The sequence below is a fragment of the Ailuropoda melanoleuca genome, chromosome 12 (genome assembly GCF_002007445.2).
Source record: "Ailuropoda melanoleuca isolate Jingjing chromosome 12, ASM200744v2, whole genome shotgun sequence".
NCBI classification, from domain to species: Eukaryota; Metazoa; Chordata; class Mammalia; order Carnivora; family Ursidae; genus Ailuropoda; species Ailuropoda melanoleuca.
This window is the reverse complement of record NC_048229.1, coordinates 59,760,282-59,787,580: the sequence shown is the minus strand read 5'-3', so window position 1 is coordinate 59,787,580 and position 27,299 is coordinate 59,760,282. Positions and strand designations below refer to the sequence as shown.

General features: G+C 36.1%; 1 long non-coding RNA gene across 1 annotated transcript in view; it reads left to right on the top strand.

Annotated features, from left to right (window-relative positions):
- Nucleotides 1-24,546, top strand: part of LOC117795299 — a 116,699-nt gene extending 92,153 nt beyond the window's left edge. Inside the window, exons 3-4 of the long non-coding RNA XR_004619268.1 lie at nucleotides 13,156-13,208; nucleotides 24,506-24,546. This is a non-coding gene — a long non-coding RNA (uncharacterized LOC117795299). The remainder of the gene's footprint in view (nucleotides 1-13,155; nucleotides 13,209-24,505) is intronic.
- Nucleotides 24,547-27,299: the final 2,753 nt, after the last annotated feature.

Here is a 27,299-nt window from a genome sequence, read left to right as displayed (position 1 = left end):
TCTTTAGTACAGAATGCCTTGTTTTGCTTGAAACAACCTTAACTAGCCAGTCAGAGATGCCTTTTTGAAAAGCCAAGTTTTTTGAGCTAGCTCTCCAAAGACCTAGCAATGTCTATGCAAGAACTAGATTACAGTTCTCTCTCTTGGGCAACAAATCAATATAAACTTCACCACAGCACTTATTTCCAGAGTCTTAGCTATTGTATCATGACTGAACAAGGAGACTTAGACCCTTTGATGGAGCTATATTACATTACATGCAGTAGAAAATCCCTTTCTTGTCACATTTATGTGGTTAATGGTAACATAGGGATATTTTGCCATGTCCTATTAACCAAGAGAGTAAATCCGTTGCAAAGATAGGGACTTACTGCTACTTCAATTCTAGTTGCTTCAATGTCTGCCAAGGAACTCGTTTTTTAGGTCAGTGCAGGCTTCCACAAAGGCTTTTATAGGTGTATATGAAGGCGAATGGCATCCCAAGAAACATGTTTCCATGGTCCCGTTAATATATGTGACTTTACAAGCTTAAATTGCGCCACGTTTATTTTCCCCTTCACTTGTCCACAGTCTCTCTCATTTAATTTAGATTGTTCAATTATCATTAATTCCAGGCAATCTATTGTTTAATTGGATGGATTTCAATTGCAAATTAAGACTGCTGATTTCAACCAAGAAAGCTAATTTAAACCTGACAACAGGTTTCTTTAAAAAAAAAAAAATCGGGAAAATGGTATGAGAGAATAGAGAATAACACAGACATTTGTTCGTGTATTAAGGTGTCACTTGTATGTTTAATTAGAGCAAAACCTTAGTTTTCTACTAACTAACTTTCTAAATTGCAGAAATAACTAGTGCCAGACTCTGCATGTGGGGAATATTGTCATAAAAGGCTTACCTACCCATTTAACAATTCCAGAATAGTTTCTTCTTATTCAAAGAATCTTATCACTTAACAAACTCCATCTTATAATCATTCTAAGCAAAAAAATAAAGGTTAAGAAGAGGTTTTATGATTAAGTAGGTGGTGCTCCCTATAGTGTAAGAGAAAAAGTAGCAATCACGTATTTTCTCAGTAGTTAATAAAGGAGGTGCTATGAAATGTTAAGTTAGGCAGTAATGTTCAGGAAATATGATGACAACTCAGAGGTTTGCATGACCCTATCATTGAATTGTGATATATATCTATTTAAGAGATAAAGAGGGGGAAAACTCTTGCATTTAATAACATACAATAATAACAATGACTGATAAAAAAAATTATAACAATGTCAAACCAGTTACACTGGAAACTTCCTAGTAAGGAGAGGACAGTAGAAAAGTGATTATAAATCAAGAAATAATGTCCGTTATTTAAAAATGACACTGACTAAAACTGACTACGGCATTTTTAATGCTTTTGCTGGTTGTTCCAGCAGTATTTAGGAAATGTATTTATGCAGAGTAGAATATAAAGACAAATATTAATGAAGATTCAGAATTCTGAAGGCACCACTTGGTGGTGAGTATGAAGAATATATAGGAAAAGAATCTCAACGTCTGAGCATTTTCTTTCTTTCTTTCTTTCTTTCTTTCTTTCTTTCTTTCTTTCTTTTTTTTACTATTGTATTTATTTATTTGAGACAGGGATCACAAGGGTGTGGGAAGGTCAGAGGGAAAGGGAGAAGCAGACTCCCTGCTGAGCAAGGAGCCCAGCACAGGGCTTGATCCCAGGGCCCTGAGATCATGACTGGAGCTAAAGTAGATGCTTAACCAACTGAGCCACCCAAGCAGCCCAATCTGAGCATTTTCAAAAACAAGAATAGAATGGGTTGTGACAAAAGCTTTAAATAGATTAATTCTGGATTCAAAGTGAGTAATTCATAGTTTTCAATTCTCACACACTAGTGATAACCATTGTCTATGCCTTGGCTTCTGAGAGGTTTATTTATAATGCCAAAAATCTTAATGAAGAGTTTCTAATACAGGAGTGATTGTAAAATGAAGCATCATTATATTTCAAGAAAACATTGTATGCTGATAAATGGAAATAAGGCAACGTGGGTTTTCATAATGCACATTATAACCAAGTAAGAATAATAGATATAAAAATATAGATTACTAAATATGAATGATATTGCAAGTGCATTTCTAGTTTTGCCCAATCTGGGTATTAGAATCTTCATTACATTACTTAGAAAGGATAATCCTACCCCGTCAGTTATCAATTTATTACAATTCCTGGATAAAATCTTGTAAGGGTGAAACTTGGCTGAAATAGACAATCCTATGCTATAAGATAAAAAATATAATAAATATTTTATTCTACAATAAACTTTAACAACAGTTTAGAAATAAATAGAAATAATATTCCTTATGGTTCTGATATAAACATAATTTCTTCATACAAAATGGTGAAAATCAATTAATAATGGATGACTAAGTAAAACACTTTTTTCCTGTATTGTAAAAATTATATTAATCACTCTACTATTTTATTCTTCATCATAAATTAATAATACAGAACACTTTTTGAGCTGGGATGCCTTCTTTTTGTTTCAAGGTTATTCTAATTACGTGTAGGAAAAATTTCACATTGGCTTATGAATCTGCTCAAGAACCACCTCAAATGCAACCATTGTATGATAAATTTTAGAAATGTCCGTTTTATACCGAAGAGGCTGGCCTTCTTTCAAATACTGTTCAGTTTCCTACTTTCTAGAACAGTTCTCTTTTTAGGTTTTGGGTGCCATGTCTTGCTCTAATCAGAGCCATCTCTGATCTGCAACATCACCATTTTCCCACTTGGGCTGAGGGAAGACTTCTATAGGAAGCTAATGAGGATTAGCTTCCTATGATTTAGTGGCAGAGGGATCCCTCATTGTGCATTACCTTGAAATCATGGATACTTTCTGCACAACACTGTTAATGATCCTTCTTGACAGGACATTTTTTTTTTAATTTAGGTATTTCCCATACACTTTCATGTAGACCGCACTTATCACAATAGAATATCGAAAAGGATACTTAATAAAATCACAACCTTGAAGCTGAGTGCATAGAACGTAAAAAGTATACAGGTGTGCAGTGGTCATGAAAGGTATAAGTTTTCCCTCCTACTCATCCACACCAAGATAGAGATGCCAAGACAACACATTGTACATAAAAGCTGGTATTGGATGGATAACCATGTGTGAACCAAAAAATCACACCCATAAATTAATTCACTTACACTAAAGAGCACTTGTTCTGCTCTGTGTTAGCTTTGCAACCTTGGAAAATCATTTAACCTGTTTGAGTTACATCTGTAAAATATGAATTGTAGCAGCTCCTAACTTCGAATATCCTTACATGTTAGATAAAACATCTAGATTCTTAGCACAGTGACTGGCACACTGAAGAGTGTGGAATGATAAGCAAAGTTAGGTTAATAAAATTGGGATCTTATTGCTCTAATTTTCTGGAAAAGTGTCCTTCTCAAAAGATCAGCGCTTATTTTAATTGTGTGAAGCCCCACCTGTCCATAAAAGAATTGCTAGCAACTGCAAAGAATCACTGGCAAGTAAGGTCTGTGCCTATGTTCTTAAACACCTCCATCATATTGGTTTAGAAAAAACAAAAGCAAACAAACAAAACACAGTACATTTATAAAGAAAAGCTCTCTCCTCCTGAGAGAGTCAGCTTGAAGCAATTTTGTCCAGTGGGTTAGAACGAGATCTGTAGGGAGCCAGGGAGAGGGCAGGCTTCCAGAGGCCAACCTGATAATGAATCGTTCAGCCTTTCGGTGGGAGAACTATTGGAGCATGTGGTGCTTGGTGAGGACCAAGTCACAGACCCTCTGAGTGCACTGAAGGCTTTGCCATTTGAGGAAGAATTAAATGCTCACAGGGAAAAAAGGCAAAACCAGACACTTAGAACTTTGCAGAAATAATTGGAGGTATAAGGAACTGCTGTCAGGTTTCCTTGCCTAGTGAGACAGTGGACTTGGAGTCTTCTTTTCACAGACCTGGTGAGATGGCATTAATAGAAAGCAGACCACACTGAGGCACAGAATCTGATTCCTCTCCTATTCTCCTCCCTGACTTATGGGAATTGAGACTTAGGCAAAGAAGGAGAAATTTCTGTGTGAATTGAAAACATAGTACACTGGAGGAAAAGAACTGAATTTGTCTTTTCATAATATAGAAAGAAAGAAAATAAGGCAAAGTTCGGCCAAAATATGAAAATGAAGAAGAACACTGCTGAGACTTGCAATGTGGCCCATTATTGTATCATTTAAAGAGTAGCAGACAGGGCAGAATATCCAAACTTGTCTTTTGACAGCTGCAAACTCAGAACACCATGGCTTGTCAGTAGAGCACAAACAGTAAAGGCAATTTTAGTTTCGACTTTTCTCAATATATGGATCCCCATCAAAACAATGGAATTGGGTGGTTTTGTGTTCCTGGCAGGCACTCAACAGGGTAAAGCAAGGAATGACAGAGATAGCAAAGGGGTGCCATAGATTTTGCTCTAACAGTCCTTGTCAGGGAGGTGTCAGAAGGGTGATTCTTGGCTGTTTCTTGGGGAGGGCGTGAGTTTACCCAGCTACTGTGAATTCCTTTAAGTATCTGTTTAGTATGTTCATAGTGCCTTCCCTGATTACCTTATTGAAAATGTCCTCAACTTGTGTTGTGGGTTCCACACATCTGCATGTACGTGTGCACACACACACACATAGACACACACTTTTGTTATATGCATACATATATATGATATTTTCTTATATCTTCCTAATTAGAAGGTAAACTCCCAAAGGATGAATAAACAAAACAAACAAACAAACTTTTATCTCATTCTAATGATGACACCAAACCCAGTGCCTATCAAAATGCCTGGCTTCTATTAGGATCCAGATATATATTTAATAATAAATTAATGGCATAATGAATGAATAAATGAATTGTATAAATAAGCAAGGATAACCCCCCAAGGTAAGTCCTAAAAGATAAATAGGTAGGTAGGTAGTTAGAGAGAGAGAGAGAGAGGGCATGCTATTGGAACACATAAGTGGACATTGTACATTTAGGTAGGTGTGTGATTGAGTTTTTCTAAGTATAGATAATATGATGAGTAAAAGTTCAGATTGATGAAAAACAAAATCACCCATGGGTGATGGCAAATGATATCACATATTGTAAACATAGTTTCTGCAAGAAGCATTAGGAGAGGAATCTTGATTTTAAGCTAGGTTTGTTCTCTTCAGCATTGACAATTTTGCGGTGGTTGGCCTATTAAAATGCTAATTACCTTTAATACAAACAACACAGCTTCAGAAGGATTCTTATGACCTCATATGGCATGGGAATCTTTGCCAGTTAAACCTATTGTACTCTGTCAGATGACAAAATCAAAGCAAGACCCCTAACATAAATGAACAGTGAAACCCATGTTTGCACTCCTTGAGGGCAAGAGAAAGATCTTATTCATGATCATATGTTCAGGATCAAGCACAGTGCATGAGACATCTCAGATGCTAAAAAAAAAAAAAAAATGTTACAGAGTAAGAATACTTAGAAAAGTGGGTAAGAAAGGGAAAAGAGATCCATCAAATAGTGAATATCACTAAAATGAATAAAGAGAGATCCCAAAGGGAAACTTTACAGGTTCTGGAATTTGTAAGGACTATAACTTAGTTACTTTAAGCTACTTTAGGAATAACCAAGGAGAGTCAAGCTAGTGAATAGTTTAAAGGAAGACTCTGATGTCAAATTGTGTAGGATCAAATCTCACTAACACATTTATATGCTAACTCCATAACTGCAGCAATTAGCCTAACCACTCCAAGATGTGGTTTCCTCATCCATAAGTAATTATAACAAGTAGCTTTAAGTACTGTTGTGAGGGTTGCATAAGAGTATGAATACAATATGCTTTGTTCAGGTCTGGAATAGAAAAGTGGTTACATAGGGGATGCTGTTATTATTTTGTTATGCATATTATTATTCAAAGGGAACAACTCAGGGGGAAAAGAAAAGTTTTCCAAAGTAAGAGAGTGGGATTTAAAGCAGGAAAGATAGAAACTATTCACAATCCCACCCCTTCTGCCAAATGTAGACATCAGAGAAAAACCCCATCTAGCCAGCTGCAAATTCTAACAATGGTTGTAGTCTGCCTGATCTTTGTAAGTTATAATGGTGCAATGGAACAAACATAGGTCTGGCTTAGAACCTACCTTGGGATCAAGACAGGTACCTTCATTTCCTCATGAAAATTCAGGGGTCTTGTCAGAAATCAGTGTAAAACAATAGAGGGAATCTTGCACGTTGTAGGTGCAGTTTCAACCACTGCTATTTTTGACGTGTACTTTCACAGTCTACTAAATGACATAAAGGAATGGGATTTGGTTTGAGTTGTTGCAGGGCACACCCAATGCCATGAGGACTGGGCATAGCAGTATATTCAGCTAAATTGCAGTCCAGCTGAATTTGATTAACTATATGTCCAAATCTGAATGTATTTACTGCCTCGTCCGTAAAGTGTTCTGCCCAATCCACAAACTTACATGCAAAAGTAGAAGAATTTGCAACAGTCACTTCTACTAGCTTGAACCCTCTAAAGAAGGATAATTCTATGATAATTTTTAAACTGATTCAGAGGGGAGCCTTTTAACTCAAGCTTGTATTATTTTTAATCATATATTGCCTTACATTCTCACTATGGGTAGAGTAGTACTGCTTTTGTTATGTTCCTAAAACTCACAAAATGCAATCATAGGTGTAGTGCAAAAAGGCCCCTTAGGTAAATTTGCATAAAAGTTCTACTCGGTGAGAGATGCTTCCACACGCATCATTTTATGCTCCCAATAACCTATCTTAGATCAAGTTCATTAGAGGCAGAACCTGAGATAGAGATTCTTGTATAAGTTATTTGGTTTTTTTAGGGAATTCTCTCAGGAGAAACTCTAAGGAGGTGAAGGAAGCAGAATAGACAGGGGAGAAGCTGAGCAGAGATGTGGGTTTAGTTGAAGTCTTGCCTCTCAGAAGAAGCCAATGGTGTCATGGGGAACTCTGGAGCATGGATGGTACCACAAAGTTGTTTCATCATGTGTACCCTATATCAGTTAGTAATTGGATACAGCCTACTACTGAGAATGGGGCATACCCTCCTGAGATAGAAAGCTTTGATCATTTGAGTCAGTTCTCCAGGGAAGAGCACAATCGTGAACTAATAGCAGCACATAAATGAGATGTGCGCACTGGGCCAGTAAAGGAGATCTAGGCAGGAATCCCACAGCATCTGCTATAGTTCATCCCTTGTATATCTCAGATTCACTTGCTTATCAGATTCAATTGCCCCATTCAATCACAGTTTCTCTAGGATTGTGAATAATTATAATTTCTGAGTAAGCTTGTACTTTCTGTTGCTACAGTTGTACTTGCAATAAAGTAGCCACAGTTCTACCTTCTTGCAATAATCAAGAACCCTCACACCCACCGACTTGGTAACTACTACCCTTGCCTTTGGGTTCACTGGCTTGAGGAGTCTGAAGTGACCAGGTAGCTATCACAGTTTTAAGTTTGATGAAATTCTGTATCTTCTTCTGGGAACCAGGACTTCTAGACCCACAGAAACTAACATCGTCAGGACAAAAAGAACAGATTACTAAACTGGGTTACTAGAAGTGATGATACGTAGCATCTTTTCTACTTCCACCTCTTAGTTCATGGTCTCATAACTATTGGGCAGTCAGTACCATATAATGGCCATTGGTGTAAAGTGTGCATTGCACTGTGAAGGATAGCACCCTATTATCACAGGGTGTCCTCTTCATTATGGTGCCTCAGCTGCATTGTTTCAAGGTCATTTAACCACACTATTAAGCCGAAACTTCTGGACTGTGTATACTGTAGGAAAGCACACTGTGAGTTGTTCTTGAAAAGCTTTAATAGGTAAGTTACATGAAATGAACGCGTATTAGTCTGGTCTAGCTGCAATAATAAAATACCATTGACTGGGTAGCTTAAGCAACAGAAATTTATTTTCTCACAGTCTGAAGGCTAGAAGTCCGAGATCAAGGTGCCAGCAGGGCTGGTTTCTGGTGAAGCCTCTCTTCCTGGCTTGTACATGATCTCCTTTTGATGTGTCCTCACATAGCGTTTTTTCTGTAAACAGGAAAAGAGAGATCTCTGATGTTTTCTACTCTTTTTATAAGAATGGCAGTCTTACTAGATTAGGGCCCTGTCCTTATGACCTCATTTAAACTTAATTATCTCCCTTAAAGGCATTATCTATAAATATAGTCAAAATGGGGCTTTGGGCTTGAACACACAAATTTTAGGGGAAACAGTTCATTCTATTACAGCACCTAGTATAAAGTTCATGCCATTTGCAGCAGATAAATATATACCATTCAAAAGCACCTCCAGGTAGAGAGCAAGAGTTTTACTGGGGACATCTAGAGACCATTCAGCTAGAGTCCCTTCCTAGGACGGCTGAGGTGCAGTTTTCACCATCAAATCGTAACAGTAGGCCCAGCAGAAATCCATCATTAGATGAGAGTGATAAATTTGCATTTGGGCTTGAATAGCTTCAGAGGGCATAAGTGAGCTATAAAAATTGGTAGCCTAGACTTTCATGTCACCCATGAGGGTTATACTGACACTTTTATCTAAGTTCACACTTGTGGTGTCATATGGTATTGCCTGGTATCAGCTGAAGAAGTAAGAAAAATTATGACTTTAATTGATAAGCAGCTTTGCAGGGTATGTTAGTGTGATCAGAAAGTTGGCTGATACTGCACTCTGGCCCCACTGTGAATGAGGGTGGGTTCTGAAAGACAGTGATGAGAAGAAATCCTGCTGATGGGAGAGCTTTGGGTGATCACTGACAGAATCTAATGCAATAACCATTTTCAATGTGAATAGTTTCCCGGGTTTTCAGGTAGGAAGCAGGATTTCTGAGTAATTCACTCAAGGTCTCAAAACATCTAAGATTACAAAAGGACTCAAAATTCACACTCCCCCCCTCCCTTTTCATGATAGCTAAAAAAAGAAAAAAGAAAAAAGAAAAGAAAGACCCTAGACTTATCACAGAACTCCTATGAGTGAAAATAAAGTAGTCTTTCTGTAAGGGAGGTGAGGCCTGAAGTTCGGGTTCCACTCTAGGAACATAGAAATTTAAGAGTTGTTGACTCTCTTTCACACAAATCCTGCCAGTTGTTTCTTTTATGGCTGAGCCCAGGATCTGTAAATGATAGCCCTTTCAACAAAAGTGATATGTGTATGTTTCATGAATATCAGTATGCATTCAATAAATTTAAATATAATTTATATATAATATATAACATGAAATATATACAAATTCAAAAGATTTGCCAGTTTTCAAGAGGCAAAGTAAGGGAATATAACAAAAGATGAAATGTGTTAGGTCTCTCAGAACTATAGTTTCCTTTAATGGGAATATTAATGATGATATATTACATGGTTACTATGAAGATCCAGTAAGATGATTTTCCTGAAAAACCTTAATAAACTTTAGGAGTTACATAAAGGACCAAGCTGTAAACTCTGTGATCACTCGGCTAAGTCTGTTTGCTCAGAACTTTATGGCTGGTTCATTCACGATGCCTAGAACTTTAGAGGCATTAAATAAATACTGTTAAAATATGTTAAAATTAATAAATATTAGTAATTATTTCTAAGGTGTTGAGAACCTCATATGAGAGGTCTGCTGATTATTTGTTTGTACATGATAAGCTCTCTTAGTATTAACCTCCTATTTCTGTTTTAAATAAACAAATATGAAAAAGCTTTTGTAAATATGCCACTACTTCCTTAATCCAGTGAGCTTTTAATTATGGCAGTAATTGCATAACTAGTTCTCACTTAAGGGAATTCTGTACCTATACCAAAATGATCTTCTAAAACAATAACTGAAAGTAAACAAATATACTCTGTTTAATTTTGTTTTGCTTTGAAAAAATTATGAACTAATTATTAAGTCACATAATTTAAGTCAGAACTCCAAGAGGCAGATATTGTTGTCCCTATTTGAGCAAACAAACAAACGAACAGAACAATGTTGTGGTAACTTATTTGGGGGAAAAAATGGTTTTATGTTAACTAACTGGAATTAAGACTTAAAAAAAAAGAGAAAAATGGCTCTATGTTAACTAACTGGAATTAAAAAACTTAAAAAAAAAAAGAAAGAAATGGCTGCAAATCATCAAAAAAATGACTGAATCCACTTACTTTGCTATCTGACTTAACAGCTTTTCCCATCAAAAGGAGCACCCATTTCTCTACCTTTGAAATCTGGCTTTATGATTTCTTTTGTCAGTAGAATCAGTGGGAGTGACACTGTGGAAAATTTTGAGTCTCAAGTGTCCTTGCTTGCTTCTATTTGTTCATTCATTCATTCATTCATTCATTCATTCATATTCTCTCTCCCTCTCTCTTATCCTTACTTCTGTCATTTAAATAAGTCTGGGTCAACTACTAGACAATGGGAGTTCAGTTCTCCTTGCTGTAGTTCATGGATCTGAGAGTACAGTCATGATAATAAGACCACTCATTTGACCCACAGCTGACCCAGAGAGCCCTGCTGACATGAGAAAAGCTAGCCCAGCAAAGCACAGCCTTATTAGGTTAAATGCGTAGTTGTTGTTTTGACCCTGTAAGTTTGGGCATAGGTTGCTCTACAGCCAATAACTGATACAGAGATTTACAGAAATGTTGATTATCTGCCATTGTGAGAGAAGAGGTTGGTTTGAAACCATGAATTCTAGTTCAAGTATCTCTGAGTTCCTGCTCCATTGCCTGTGAAACATTAAAAATCTAGTGCCATATCTAGAGTTAAATAAAAATATTTTATAAAACTTTTCCAGATATCTACATGACCTCACTTCCTTTAGATGTGTCCTCACATAGACTTTCTTCTGGAAAGGCTTTTTCTTCCTTTAGTAGTTGATTGTCACCTTTACAAAAAGACTTTCCTAGGCCACCCCATCTAAGACAGTGTACAAACTATTATTGTTGCCTTGCTTCCTTTATTCCATAGCACCTATCATCACTTGAATTTACAAATCTGTTTGTTTTTCTGCATCTCCTAAACCACTACTAAAAGTTAACCTTCCCAGGGTCAGGGAATTTATAATTTTGGCTCATAGCTCAATTCCTAGTGCTTAGTATAGTCTCAGTAGATATCAGTGGTGACAGTGGATAAATCAGTATTCTCAACCAAATCCCCTAAAGTCTCCCATATACCCAGGAGATCCATCAAGGTCCAACAGGAAGAAATTGTCCTAGCAAACTTTCTGATTCTCTTTATTTTATATTTGCTAAATATTTTACATATTAATTTGGAGTTTAGTACTTTTGTGACTGCCAATTAAAGAACCTCATGTTTAATCCTTAAATCACTAATTCTTCTAATTTTACCAGATCTTAGGGGGAAAAAACAACAACAACATTATTTTTAGTTTTAAATAATTCTCCCTAGATTAAAGCTGTGTATGTAAACCTAAGTTTCCTTTTGGTTCTTAAAATAAAATGTCATGGCTCTCTATTAGATAGGTCTCAATATAGATAGGTCTCAATATAGATAAATTATGTTATGTCATTAGTTAAACCTCTCTTTTAAACTTCACTTGAACAAATAATGTCTAAAAGAATAGGTTCTCTAAATGAATATGGTAGACCATGGTTCTTTGTTTAACTGACTTTATAACTTCAGGGAGACAGATCTGGTTGGCTAGGAACACTAATAGATAGAAGCATAATTATCACATAAAACCTATAAAACTCAGAATGAGTTGATCTTAATATCGCTGTCCCTCCATAGCCAGTAAGAAATCTCCATTTTACCAGAGGAATACAGAATAAAGCCATCTGGATTATTGGAGAAAAGAGCATTCAAGTGACTTAGATTAACCCGAGCCTTATTTTCCGAGGGAATAGCTCCAACCAGCCAGCTAGAAAGGATGTCAATTTAGAACTCAGTTTGATGTAAAGGGAAGGAGAAGATTAAGATAATTAATTGGCATCTGACCATGTTTAAAGAGTGGGAAGGTTTGGGATGGAAAACAATCTCAGTAAATTGCATTATAATTATGAGAAGAAAACAGGGTCTATCTCATTGCCTGCAGGGAGCAAGAAATAAAGAGTCAGTATAACTTTATTCTTTATGAGGTGCTCAGAGTCTGCAAAACATTATTGCTGTTGTCATCAGTTGAGAAAAAGTGATATATTAAAGAAGACTATAAATCCATTTTGTTATACTAGATACCTATAATAGATGTAAAGCCATATATTTGTTTCCTTAAAAAAATAACCTCTGTGATAGATTGTTTGTAAAAATAGCCACACTTACTTTACTTTCTATAGTCAAGCCCCTTTACAATGTGGGCTTGCTGTTTCTCCCATCAAGAATGAGTGTCTATTATTCCACCATTTGAATCTGGCATATTTATGTCTTGATTAGTTCAAAATAGTGTGGCAGATGTGACATCATGCTAATTGACCTCATGAGACCTTGAAAACTTGTCCTGGCTCTCTTTTATCCCCACTATGCCATGAGAACAAGCCCTTGACCAGACCTTTCTGGAGGATGAGAAACTAAGTCAGAGTCCAGTTTTCACTTTTGGATGGAGAGTGTTTACCCAATATCAGAAAAGCCAGTTAGACTTATCCCAAGATAACCATTCATATGTGTGGTGAATCGAGTCCTACTGGTAGTAATTTATACTGCCTCAGGCCAGAGAACTGGCTAGTTGACCTTCAGAATGTAAGCTAATAAAGAGTTTTGTAGTAAGCCTCTTTGAGTAGTTTGGTGCTTGGTTATGCCATAGTAACTACTAATCAGACATCTAACATGAGAAATTATAAAGTATAACCTGAAATTGTAACAAAGGGAATCAAGTATTTCAATTATAATAAAAACAATGAATCAGGCACGAGTGATGTTATTAATGGATTAAGTCAAAAAGATAAAAAAATATCTCAGGCTTCAGTCTAAATTATTGTGGTCCCAAACTAAATGCTTACCCGCAATGTTCCGGTCATCTATGTTCTAGGAGCCACTGTCATCAAAATATATTATTCCTCAGCACAGTATCCTTTGATATTTCAGGATTTCAAAGCTTAAAGTAAATATAAGTTTACTGTTTTTGTTTTGTTTTGTTTTGTTTTATTGTAGAATTCTGCTAAGACCCTACTCCTAAATCAAAGTGGAAACTTGAAGTCTGAAAGGTAGGTGGAGTTAGAATGATACAGCATCAGACTTTTTGTGTCATTTCAAACAAATTTGTCTATTTAGGAGAGAATGGAAATTGTAACTGATCTGAAAACAGTGAGGTGGAAGTGTAAGAATTCTTGTGATGCTTCATATCTTTCATGGTCTGCTCTACGCCTAGGCACTGGAGTCAAAAATCTTTAACAGGGAATAGAAAGCTTGCACTGCACGGTCTTTTGTCTGTGACTTCAGACCTGTCTCTCATCACTCACTTTTAAGCACCCACATGAACTTCAGTCATACTAATTTGCTAACAGTTTGTCTGGCTTGTCCTGTCCTGTCCTCCACAATACCTTTGGTTTCATATCACCATCTGCCTGAAATGCATTACCTGTTATGTTAGTCTAGAAAACTTGTATTCATTCTTTTTATTACAGTGGAAAAACAGTGACCCTGTTGTTCATATTTTCAGTGAATAAGAGGAGTAACTGGAGAATGATCAGAAGGCAGCAATAAAAATTATATGTAAAATAGCTGTGATTCAAAGAAACTGAATTTTGTTTGTTTATGTAGGCAGGAAGAGAAAAGTTCTGGAAATTTCCATGAGGAAACAGAAGCATAGACGCCATACCAGCAAACCTTGTGGTACAGGATACAAATAGATTACATTTGAGAAATTATAAGTGAGCAGAGATACCCAAATTTCAATTAAAGCAAGGACACAGAGAAAACTTTCATAGATAATGTTGCAAACATAGGGGACTTTGCTGATAATATGCTGTGACATTCAGAGTACCAGACAGAGATTTTGGGTATAGAAAAGCAGGATAGAGTAAAAGAAGTTAGGAGATGTACAGATGTGGAAAGAGGCTAAGAAGCTAGTGGTGACTGAGCCAACAGAGATGTAGAAATATACAGGATTGATTGCAGAGAATGTGTAGGGAGACTTGAAGACAGGGGAGTTCTATAGCCTCTTTATTGATAGGAGATTTAGGTTGTCAGTATCATGGCTCCGGTGGAATATAGTTTCATTGTAAGAGGTATGAATGAAAGTTGTACTTTCTCCCTTAAATTGTGCTGTTGACTATGTACAGGCCAGAGGTGAAGACATCTTGATAAAAGCATATGGAATTTAAGAGACAAGTGGTTGATAGTCCTGCTTTAAATATCCTTTCACTGTTTCATGGATTCATCTTCCAAGTCAGTTCAGCAATTAAAAGTGCAATTAGAATGTTCAAAGTCACCTAGGTATTGAGTACAAAGATGTTGCTAGGAAGCTTCCTGGAAGGAGTTTTTTTAAACAAGGTAGAGCTGAAGAGACCAACTTAAAGATCAAATTTACTTTTTTATGTACTTGGAACATCAAAATGGCTTTGTAAATTTTAAGAGTTGTATACTTGGGATTTATTAAAATATCAGATTATCTGAGTCAAATGATAATCTGGAGATCATCTTTTGGAAGCCTTTCATTTTTGGATGATGAAAGGAAATGACTTTTCTAAGGCAAGCTAGCTAAATAAGCTAGCTAAGATAAATAAGATAACTAGACCTGAAATAATTTTTAACTTTTTTTTAAGAACACTGATAAAGAAGAAGTGATTTTTTTTTTTTTAATTTGGAGAGGGAGAAAGAGCGTGAGTGGGGAGGGGCAGAGGGAGGAGAGAGAATCTTAAGCAGGCTCCACCCTCAGCACAGACCCCAACTTGTCATGAGAAGTCAGTCTTGAGTAGAAGACTGAAGAATTTGGGTAGAAATGAATTATGAAAAGTAAATAATACTAAAGATGAGGTACACAAAATGGACAGGTGAATAAAATGGAAGCTGGAATTCTTGATCTTGGGATACAGAAAGATCCTTTTCTTCTCTTCCCACACACCTTCACTTTATTTTCTCCATTCCTCTCCACGTAAATTAAACCTTCAAGCTCATTCTAAAACTATCCTACCACTTATAAGGAGAATGGCTAGTGATGCTTTTCTAAATCTGTTTGAGCCTCAGTTTCCATATCTGTCAAAGGGACAATAATTGTACATGGCCTTTCTTCCATTTCAAGGTTTATTCTGAAGGTCAGAGAAGGACTGACGAACTGATGAATAAGGGGACATTTAATAATGCTAGGATTTGGTCTAAGAAGTTTCTTCTCAGGCAGGCCAGTAATACCCAAAGTCTACAGCTTCACTAAATTTAAAATCTTATACTAAATAAGATTATAATAGCAGTAAATTAATCTAAACTTTATTTCATTTGAACATATGTGGTATGGTTCATTTAAAAACCTACTATAATAAAAGTAGCAGCAGTAATAAAAATTCCTTGAGTCTGTTACCACTATTTGATTTCATGTTCCTTGAATATGAATTTATAATATTATTATAGATGAGAAAATTTTTCTTTTCAAATAGGCAAAAGCACTTCATCATGATCACAAAACTCATCTGAAAAATTATAATTCAGATTTTAATTCAGGTTTTAATTCCGGTTTTACCTCTAATACTAATGTTTTTTTGACCCCCACACACTGCACAATCAGTAAGTGTGTATCAGTTATCTCTAACTGAGCCCTTGATATGTTTTATTCTGATCAATGCATTTATGTAAAAATAATGAATCAGAATTTATAGAATTTTAGAGAAATAAATAATTTTCCTTGATTAGATTAAAATATTTGATAAGGACACATTTCAAAACATCACATGAACATAGATCATTTTTTCAGTGTTTTCTCACAAGCAAAGTTATTATATTCCCTAAAGAAGCCATAATTTTTCCATATTAATTCTCAAAATACTAACTTTAGGAATGAAAGGATTGTGCTAATAATGATTAAAGATGCAGTTAAAATTGGGATAAATGTTTCAAGACAATAAAACTAAAAAAGAATCTAAACAGCACTGAGTTGCATAAATGTCTGGGGAAATCTATGAATTAAGTATAGATCATCATCTCATAGTAACCTTTGATAGTTCTCATTAAAACTGCAGCAGTAGAATCTGTTAGAGGCCTCCAGAGAGATATTATGTGTAAACGCAGAAATTAAAAAATGAATATTGAATGATCCTATTGAGAAATTAAGGCCGTTCAATTGTGTTAATGGTGGTAGAGTATCAGATCTATGTTTTTCATCTGTTCCTCTAAAAAGAAAATGAAAATCTACATCTAATTTACAGATTTAATAAAACACAATTCAAATAACACCTATTTTGCATAGTAATTAGCATGCAGATTTTTATAAAGTACCATGTATAGTGTGTGTATATATATTACATGTGTATATATTTATGCCTGTATTTTCACACACACACATACATATTTTAAAATGTCACATCTTTGGACACTACACTTTCAACTTACAGGTATAAGTTCACAATGATAACAACATTCTATTCAACCTTCCTCTTTTTTTTTTTTAAAGATTTTATTTATTTGACAGAGATAGAGACAGACAGCAAGAGAGGGAACAAAAGCAGGGGGAATGGGAGAGAAAGAAGCAGGTTCATAGCAGAGGAGCCCGATGTGGGGCTCGATCACGCCCTGAGCCGAAGGCAGACACTTAACCGCTGTGTCACCCAGGTGCCCCCAACCTTCCTCTTTTAGAATAACCTGGATAATGTAACCATTCAGGTGATAGGTCTGCATAAAGTGCAGAATAAATATGGCAGCCTATGTGAAGGAAAAAAAAAAAGTGGTTTCTAGAGGAAGAAGAAAATTTACCTTTGTCACAAATAAACATTTATAGTTTTATAGAAGATTAAATGTTAAGAATGCATCATAGACATTATCCAGTTTCAGACCAATATTTTTTCTCTTTTTTTTAAAACTGTGAATGATAAAGAAACAGGTTATATGTTTTTGTAGAAAATCACGTGGCTAGTTAATGAGAGTTCTGAAACTAGAACCCAGAGTCCAGGTCATCACGCTCCAAAAGGCCACATAACTATACTTATTGTCACTTTGCTTTGAAGGTTGAAGGAATAAACATTCATCTCAGAGAAAGATTGGTCTTGAATTGAGGGAAATAGCCTAATATCCTTTGATGTTCTTTATTAATTTATTCTTCAACAGACAATTCCAGGCATTGCAGTGGACACTGGAGATAGATGAAAAGGAATTGTCCCCTCTTCTGAGAGAGAAAAAACATTAACTAATAGTATAAATATTTATGTGGACCACGTAGAGGGCACTGAGTACAAGAGTGTGCAGATCATTGGGACTAGGAGGGGTCAGTGAAGACACCTTAAGGAGATAACATTTCAAAGGGTAGCATAATCCAGGCCACTATAGAAGCAAGAATCAGGAAGTCCAAACAGAAGGAATACACAAGAACTTTTTTATAAAGATTGTCCTGTATTTGGAAAGTTTTGCCCTAAAAATAAAGCTCTTATTGGGATCCTGCTTCTTTTTTTAAGTCATTGTTTCAATTATTGGATTTAAATGATGGAAAAAGTAAGTACAGGTGTAAATTCTCATGCTTGCAGTTATTCATGAAGAGACACAGTTCTGACATTGGTCATGATGTTGTCTCCTGGCTCAAACATCTTAGGGTGGAATTTCAGCCATAAGGCATCCTGTTTTAGGCTGTCTACTTCTTGGCAACATTATAAACATTGGCAGAAACAAGGGGGACATATACTTCAATATTGCGAGGCAATTATTACCTGAATAAAAGCAGCTCATATTTTAGGGCCAAATTATTCCTATCATAGCAAAGTCTCTTTATGAATTCATTATGTGAATTTCAGCTTTCAAAGCAAGTTTTATAAAAATGAAAGGTTTATTTTTCTGTCTGTGTAGAGGCACTTGGATTGTCATGAGCCATCTCTTCCTTTGTTGAATTTTTGATGATGCTTAGTTTTGGAAATGCAATTTTAGATCCAAAGTATGTGTAATCATAGTGGTGGTTAATGGTAAGGCACCAGTCAGGCTGTGGGCCGAAAGCAATCTATGAGATAAAATAGAAAGCTAAAGCTTTGTATGTCAGCACTCTCTCCCTTTCCTCCACCTCCACACCCAAAGCCTATACCTTCCTATCTACCGCACATTTTCATTTTGAGCTATTCTGCATGTGCATTAATTTATTTAGGCTACCTGCCCAAATACAAGGGCCAATGAGTAGTCATATACTAAGCATATCAAAAGTTACCTCTGTAAAATATACTAGGAGAGCTATGAAGTTGTCTATTCTTTTATTTAATTATGCAAATACAGCATTTACTGGTGTGTTAGTCACTGGCATAGATACAAAGCATTTTTGTGATGTTGTGGGGTAGCAGCTATTTATTTTCCCCATTCAGATGCCTGCAAGAGGATGCCCATATTCCTTGGTCCTTTTTTCCCAACTCCCCATATATTTTGTATATGTAAGAACTCTCTGTGTCTCCAAACTTTGAAATCCTCGTAGGATACTTGACACCAGGAATGGGGAAACTTTTTCTATAAAGATCCAGAAGCACACACTTTGGTTTTTGCGGGTCATAGTACTGTATCTCAACTGCTCAGTTCTGCCATTGAAATATGTTATACATAAACAAGTGGGCCTATGTTTTAATAAAACTTTATTTAAACAACAGCAACAATAAGCAGCAGGCCAAATTTATACAATGGGCTAGTTTGCCAATTCTACCCCGTATCTAAGCTTTCTAGAATTTGGTATTGTTTACACTAGTTTGGTTCACACCAACTTTTTGGGACAAGTTCAGTTCTGTCTAATATCATCATGGTCTGTGTTACATATGACTGCTTCCTCAGTCTGATCATCTCCTGGACCTGCACCTAGCCTGAACCAGCACTGAATCTATTGCTTCTGTTCAAACTTCTCCTTAATTGTGACTCAGAAGGACATCAACTCTATTCTATTTGCCCTTCATTATATAGACTTAAGTGACCCTCTCTTTTTACTCAAGTCTTAATTACCCCATTTTCTATGTGAGCATGCAAGCTACTGTACTTGTGATATATACTCTGACCTCATCTGTCTGTTAGTAGTGCTTTCAACTGTGCAAAAGGGAACGTAGTGGCTTTGGTTCTAAAGACTTTCAATTAACTTACTTAACAAGAAGTCTGTAGGTAGGTGGTTCCAGGTTTGTTATGTTAGCTCATAAATGTATCTAAGGACCCTAGGCCATTTTCATGTCTCCGTTTGTTGCCTCATAGACACAGATAGTTATTACAGATTTAAGCACCATCGTACCCCCATACATGGTAGATTTTAGAACTCTACAGTTTACTTCAGGGAAGGAAGTCCTCCAACTGATTTACATTTATTTCTCATTATATGCTTACCCCTAGATTAACCCTAAATGATTAGGGACTGAAATGATTTCATTCAGATTGATTAGGATTTATTTCCTAGTGCTAGGAAAGAGTTTTGCCTTTCCAGAAGGTAAGGGTACTTCCCTGATGGGCCAAAAACAATGTGGTTGTTACCAGGTAAGGGTGTGGGGGTAGCTTGGTGAAAAATGGTAATAGTCACATCATTCTTTGTAAGCAACAGGAGCACTGAGTCCAAAGGAAGGGATGAGAACATATATTTCTACTACTCACTTCCAGTGTGACCTTGGATGTACAGCTTAACCTCTCTCTCTGCTTGAACTCTGCCTGCGAAAAATAAGCATGATAAGGTAGCATCTTATATCTTATGGAAGTAGTAGACATTGGAATATATTACTCAGCTCACAAGTCCTCAGTTCTGCATAGACCTAGTATAGATGTTGAAAGTTTGATTAAAGAGTATACTCAAATGACACTTCTGTTGTTGCTGACAGCTCAGCGGAGGATGCTGTGTCTTGTCTGCAACCCACCGATTTTCTAAATTACCAATTTATAAAAGTTCTGTTTCAGAAACACACTGCATAATGTACCTATTGTTCCACCTTTTCCTATTTTTGAAACAAATCAGTAGCAAAGGGACGTATTTCATTTATTTCCAAAGAAGGTTAGTTATTTCAGAGATAAAAGACTGAATGACCTTTTGGTTATTACAAGTAGAGATAATCTAATCATGACAGGCCTGCCTTTGTTCCAGTATCTTCCCATGAAAAAGACCCAGAGGATCTTTGAAAATTCATGAGGATAGGAGAATGGGGAAGAGGAACAGGGGTGTTAGATTTAAGGATCAATAGTTTCACAAATCCCCCACTCTTTTCACTCTAGTCTTTTCAGGAAAAATATATTTTGAGGGCAACAGTGTGACAAAAGATGAGCCCTGCTCATTCCCCTCAACCCTGCAACACTGAATTAAATGCACCACTCCAACAATGTAGAGTTGCTGGCACTCACGTACAAATGACCACTTCTGTGATTAGAGTGGCTGGCTGGGAGAAAGTCCTAAATTCAAAAGATGCATTCAAGATTTCATTGACTGTGTTTAATGAAGCCACAACAATCACTCCTGATTATTAAATCATTGGTTTCAAATGATGGAGTGCTGTTAGGATCATCCTGGAACATTTTCTGAACTAGGATGCTAGTAGATGCTGCAGGATTCTGTCAGGTTCTTAAATAGGTAGGGAAGTTCTCCCTAACAAAGCCATTGGCATTAGCATCACCTCAAAGGAATGGGAGCAAATTCTCCCCATCCATGCAGGCATTCCCTAATCATAGATTGAATGACCTTTCATCCCAACTATGTGCCAAGAAATGGAGGTAAAGGCATATATCTATACAGTTTTTGCACTTAAGTTAGCTTAGTATCTATTCTTTTCTCTGTTTTCCTAACAAATCATTCTAAAGTGATGAGGACCTTCAAAGGAGGAGGAGGTTTTGAGGCTGATTCCTAGAATATTCCTTTTTTAGAGAATCAGAAAAGACATTTAGGGCAGAAGAAATTTAACATGTCTTGCGATAGACTTGGAATTTTAATAGGGACTTTGGTATCATGGAAAATTGTTTGATTTGGTCTGATAACACTGAGAGAGTTGTACAGAGACTTAGAATTGGTGGGAGACCCTTGGATCATTCTATCAAAAGCATGAAATTTTTCCTGAAAGCTGTTAATTACCCTTTAATTACATTTTATTGTTGGGGAATAATTCTCATGTATCTTCCTATCTAGATTCATAGGGAACATATGCTAAACTAAATAATTAGTGAGGAAAAAATATTATTAAATGACAATATGTACCTGTTCCTGGACATTCTAAGTTGAGTTGCCTCAATTCTTTAAAAAAATAGCTCTAAATGTACACAAAATTCTTAGAGGTTAAGTCAAGTCTTCATATGGCTAGTTACAGAACACACAGAGGACGAGAAAGAAAGCAAAATAAAATATTTTTAAAGTTTACTCTTTTATGTTTTGATTTAAATAGAATGCTTTCTTTTTTTTTTTTTACTGAATATGCATTAGCTACATAAAATCATTTTTGGAAAGGAGGTATAAATACAAAATTAATACATATATGCATAAGAACTCCTTGTATCTAAATTGCATTATACCAAACAATTTTATATCCATTATCTCCATAAACCTTATGACAGCCCAGTGGAATAGATGAAACAAATATTATTATGGTTTCCAATGGCCAGGGCCATATAGCTAGTTCTAAATAAGATTCCAAGTTATTGTAATCACTTTCATTAAACTTTCTATGAGACAGTAGCACTAAAATTCCATATCGTTTGTTAGCTTTTATAGGAAAAAGGGTGGGCAGGATAGAAGGATATTTCATTTGCCTCAGGGACCAGAACAGCAACAAGAGGGATAATTTTTAGTTTTGTCAGGGCAGAGGAAAGGAAAGAACTATTGGGTTTTAGGAAACTCCTGATTCTGTAATAGTTGGAGTAGCCCTAATGTACTGTTTCTGTTCTTTGAGCAAACATCTAAGGGGATTGTATTAAAGTCTTCCAAGACATTCTTGATAAATCTGAAATTTAGGAGTCCTATATATTTAAACACTGTGAGGGGCATGTCATTCCATTGACATGGACTTCTTTATATCTATTTTTCTTCAGTGCTGATAGGGATTGTCAGGTAGAATGGGATGAAGTGTCAATTAGGGAAAAAAAAGAGAAAAGAAAAAAGATACATGATATCTATTGGTTTATGATAGGGCCTGGCTAACTGATCATGCCAAGCTTACATACTGAGCCAGAGAACCATTCTCAATTAATAGTCAATTGGTTTTATAATTCAATTTGCATATGTAATCTGCAGCTACTGTTATTTATTCTGCTGAGAGTCACTTACACTCCGGGGGGATTTGAACTCCCATTTGTAATATTCCAAAGACTGGTGTCGTACCATCAGGGTCTCCATGCTATAAAGAACTATAATGTCTGCTTGGTTTGGAGACAGGAATCTTGGAGATATGGCCATTAAATCAGCAAAAAATTCAGAAATTGGCTTCACAATATTCAAACATGCATCCATAAATATACATACATACATATACTGTAAAACATGCAGACATTTCTCCAAACAAACTACTATACACAATATTCATGAAATATCCTTTACAGCATTTTGGTTACACCATTAGTATCTCAACCTGAAGAGAAATAAAGGTGAGGCAAAACACTGCAGTCAGTTTGTAGAACAATGTCAAAATAGAGGCTGCAACCTTCCTGATAATCTGGGTCTTCTTCAAGTTCAGGGAGTGAGAGGGAGGTCTTATGATTCCATTGAGTTTAACAAATATTTTATTGACATCTCTGAGTTAGTCACAAGCCTAGACATCTCAAACAATGAGAACCCCATATTGTGAATCAACTACCAGGGTTCTCTTTCTTTCGAAGTTGTTCTTTCTATCCTCTGCACTTCACACTTTTATTTATCTCTTAATACCCTCCTCATATGGCCTCTTTCTGTAAATGTTTCTTAAAACCTCATAGCAGGTCCTTCAGGTTCTTCTCTGTGTACCCATATCATTCTGTTGCATTTCCCCACATCAAAGTCTCACACTCCAGGAGTTAATTGCTTATGTTTCTTTCAAAAGATATTGAGTTTCTTTAATATACACTTAAGTAATACTTGTAAACTTACTGCTATGGTTATAATCTGTGCTTGGCTGAAGGTTGGAGGAAAAAAAAGAAAAACGATTATTAGGTTCAAAACATATAAGCAAGGTTAGAAGTGAGTGTTACTATGAGTCTCCAGGCTTTCTTGAACCTGTAAAAACTATTTTGCATGGAATCCCTCACTGTATCCTTGACCTTGACTTTCTTATTTCAACATTAGGGAAGTTGGGTAAGTGCTCATCCAAGGCTAAATAGTCCCTTGCAGGAGAGGGTTTGTATAGAAGGGGAGTTACATTTAAGATTTTTAATTTTAGTGACTTTAGAAATCATTTACTTTGCCTCTCACCATGGTACAAATGAGAAAACCGAGAATAATGTAGTTAAATTACTTTTATAATAGGAGTAATATCTGAGACTGACATCCCAATTCATTACCACAATTGTCTTAATTCCTCATCCTGAATCTCTGCCAAAGCTCTACCGTTCCAGCCCTCCTTTATATTATTCAGCAACAACACAGAATTGTGTAGGACTCTCAATAGCTCCTGGTTTCTCTGTACCCCAATTTATTTTTGACCATGAGTAAAAATGTAAGCTTTTTTTTTCTCATATTATATCTCATACCACCTGTACCTGGTATAGGATTAATGCCTTTAGTCCAAAATAAGACCAAAGTTAAAGCTTAGTCTGTAGTCCTTGACATGTTACAATACCTGAATTATAAAGGAAAGAATGAGATCCTCTAAAAAAGAGTAAGCTGGCACAAATTACAGCATTATTAGTGTAAACCTATCTAGAAAAAAAAAAGTGCATCATGAGGTTGGTACAATGACTTTGACTTCTTACTTTCCTTTAAAAGGTATAATATATAATTTCTGGCGGTGCTATTTTTTCTTTAGACTAATGATTCTGCTTTGTTATTTTTACAAAGCACTTAGCTACTACCTTTCTCTAAGAAAAGACTCTTTTATCTTTATCTCAATAGAAAATGTTTCCCGTCTTTCCTTAAACCACTATGACTCCTAATATGGCATTGTTCTTCAATCAATCCCTCAGGTACCCATTACAGAGGCAGAATAATCTGTTTTGAAAGAACCCAAAGGCATTTTCTTATTCTCCAGTATAGGGGAGTGGAGAAAAACTTCACAATTACCCTCATTACATAACATTTACAACGCAATTTTGGAAAAAAGTATATTGAATACTAACTGTTTGTAAATTCACTTAAAATATTTGTTGGGGAAAAACATATTTATTGGGATCCTACTGGGTTCTGTATGTGTTAAATGTTAATTTATTAATATGATTACAACCTAAATTTGATTTTTTTTTTTAAAGATTTTTAAATTTCTTTATTCAACAGAGACAGAGACAGCCAGCGAGAGAGGGAACACAAGCAGGAGGAGTGGGAGAAGAAGAAGCAGGCTCATACAGGAAGAGCCTGATGTGGGGCTCAATCCCATAACGCCGGGATCACGCCCTGAGCCGAAGGCAGACGCTTAACCGCTGTGCCACCCAGGCGCCCCCTAAATTTGATTTTATCCACAAATTACAGATGAGAAAACTGAAGCTATATGATAAGAAGCCACAGAGTTGAATCAGTTATTATTGCTGTGGAATAAACCACCCCAAAATATGGAGTATGAAAAAAATAACAATTTGTTAAGCTTAAAATTCTGTGCATCAGCACTTTAGGATGTGTTCAGCTATGTGGTCTTCAAGTCTTGGTGAAGTTACCTCATATATTGGTGGTCAGTACTGGGTTGATTAGGCAAGTTAGCCTAATGGTTGACCCTCTGGTAACTGGAGTCCCTCAGCTCTCCTTCATGAGGTCCTTCAGCCTCCTGTAGACTGACTTGGCTTTATTTTTATTGTGGAGGAAATATGCCAAAAGCCAGTCAGCTCAATCCTAAATGAGAGCAAGCAGAGTATGCAGATCTCTCCAGGCTTAAGCTCAAAAGTGATAGCACAAGACAAGCCAAGAGTCAGAGTGAGTGAAAACCAAAAGCCTTCAGCCAAAAGGATGTTGAAATAGGAAAATTGTTTTTTGGCCCATCAATGCAGTCAGTTCACTATGATCTGATCTTTGGCCCAAATTATTCATATCTCTTTCACATGTAAAATGCATTCACCTTCCACAGATCCCCAGACGTCTCATATAATTCCAATAACAGGGTGCATGCACTAAACCTTATGATATACGTCAAGTCTGGATGAGGTTCCTTGGAGGTGAGTTCTTCTGATCCAGAGACGTATGAATTAAAAAGGCATCTTATCTGCCTCATACAAACCCAGTGTATACTAGTAACACAGGGACAGGATAACCACAGTGCATAGTGTCCTTCTACAAATGGGAGGGAGGAATGAGAGACACATAGCATCACTGATCCATACCAATTCTGAACACACTGGTCAAATATTGCCCATCAGCCCCCACCTCCAACTAAGAGTGGAGCATTTTCCCTAGGCTCATCTCATAGGAATAGATCTCTTGTAAATTGTCTACCATAACTCTTAGACCCACTCTTTCAGTCCTTGGCTCTGCCCTCTGAGATAATCCTTCCTTTTTCATCACTCTCTTTGGAACCTGCTGAAGAAATAATCTATAGTGACAGCTGAACAACTTCCTTTCTCCCTCATACAGATTTGGAATCCCAGAGGACTTCCAAATGTTGCAATCATCTCAACATCTTTTCATCCATCTAGATTCTTCTCTTTCCAGGGAAACTCTCTTAAAATTTTGTGAGCCATCTATTAATCTTACTCAACCCAATTTGCTAAGCCACAATCACTAAAAAGGTTTTGAAACATTCCACATTTATTGCTCCTAAGATAAAAGTCAGCAGAGTGGTTCTTCTTTTCCCAGCAGGGCATACTCCTCTGTTTATGGTGAGCCTTGGGATGCTAATATGATCTGCATTGTCTTACCTGTTTAAGATAAGGTCTGATCTAAGATAGCTTTAGCTTTACACTTGGGACCTTCTCTACATCATCTCATAACCATCCATTAGAATAGCCTTGGGTCATTATCACAGCACTAGCAACATTTCAAGAAAAGGAAGAGTAATCAAGTCCTCAGGCATCCTATTGCTTCCACTGCATTATAATAATAAAAGAAAGACAAGTGGCCCAGATTGAGTTGATGGTCAAAGACCATCCATAGTGGTAAGAGCAGCAAAATCACAAGTAAACAGGGATACCATTAATCAGGACCATCATTGAAAATAATCTTTCATAAGAGTTAAAAATAAATAAATAAAATAGATATTCTGATCACTATCTTGTAACTCCAATACCCCCACTGCTGAGGGTTAGTACAGTTCAGTGCTTAACAACATGAATGCTGATGTTTGGATCTGGGGTCAATTCTAACCTCCAACCAGTCCCCTGGGATAAATTCTTTAATTTCTCTGTTCTATAATTTCCTTAGCTATAAACTGAGAATGCTTATTATTTCTATATATTGAATTAGTGTAAAAAAATAAGTGACTTAAGTCATAGAAAGTGTTTAGCACCACAGCTAATATATAGTAAGCCACTATATGAACATTACACTTATTAAATATATTTTGTAATTATTAGTTTTATATTATAGATGCTTACATTGTCAGTGTTTACTGATTTTTTACTGATTTTTTACTGATATTTGGTAGCATTGAATACCCCTTCTAAATTGAAGGCAAAATGATAAAACTGACTTCTTGAGTTAGATTATAAAAACCAGAGAGTTGAGAGTTTACACTCTTAGGAAATAGTTAGAAATATTTCCTCTACCTTTATCATAGTAAAAAGTAAAATTTTTGGAATGATAGAAATTTATTTAAGCACATAAGAAGATGCTATGTTTTCAGGAAATCATTGAGATATACTTCATTTTCATACAGACATTTCCCAGGAGGAAATAATATATGCAGAATTCTATCTATCTATCTATCTATCTATCTATCTATCTATCTATCTATCATCTATCTCTGCCTATAGAATCATAGAACTGTAATTGTAATACTGTCATACCACTTGCTTATGGAAAACGAGTGATTAATCATTGTAAAGCACAGTTTCTTTTGTAAAATAAGAGTAATATTCTTATCTATTCATAGAATTTTCAGGGTTAACTGTAATCACAAACACACAATTACAATGGTTACCTCATTTTC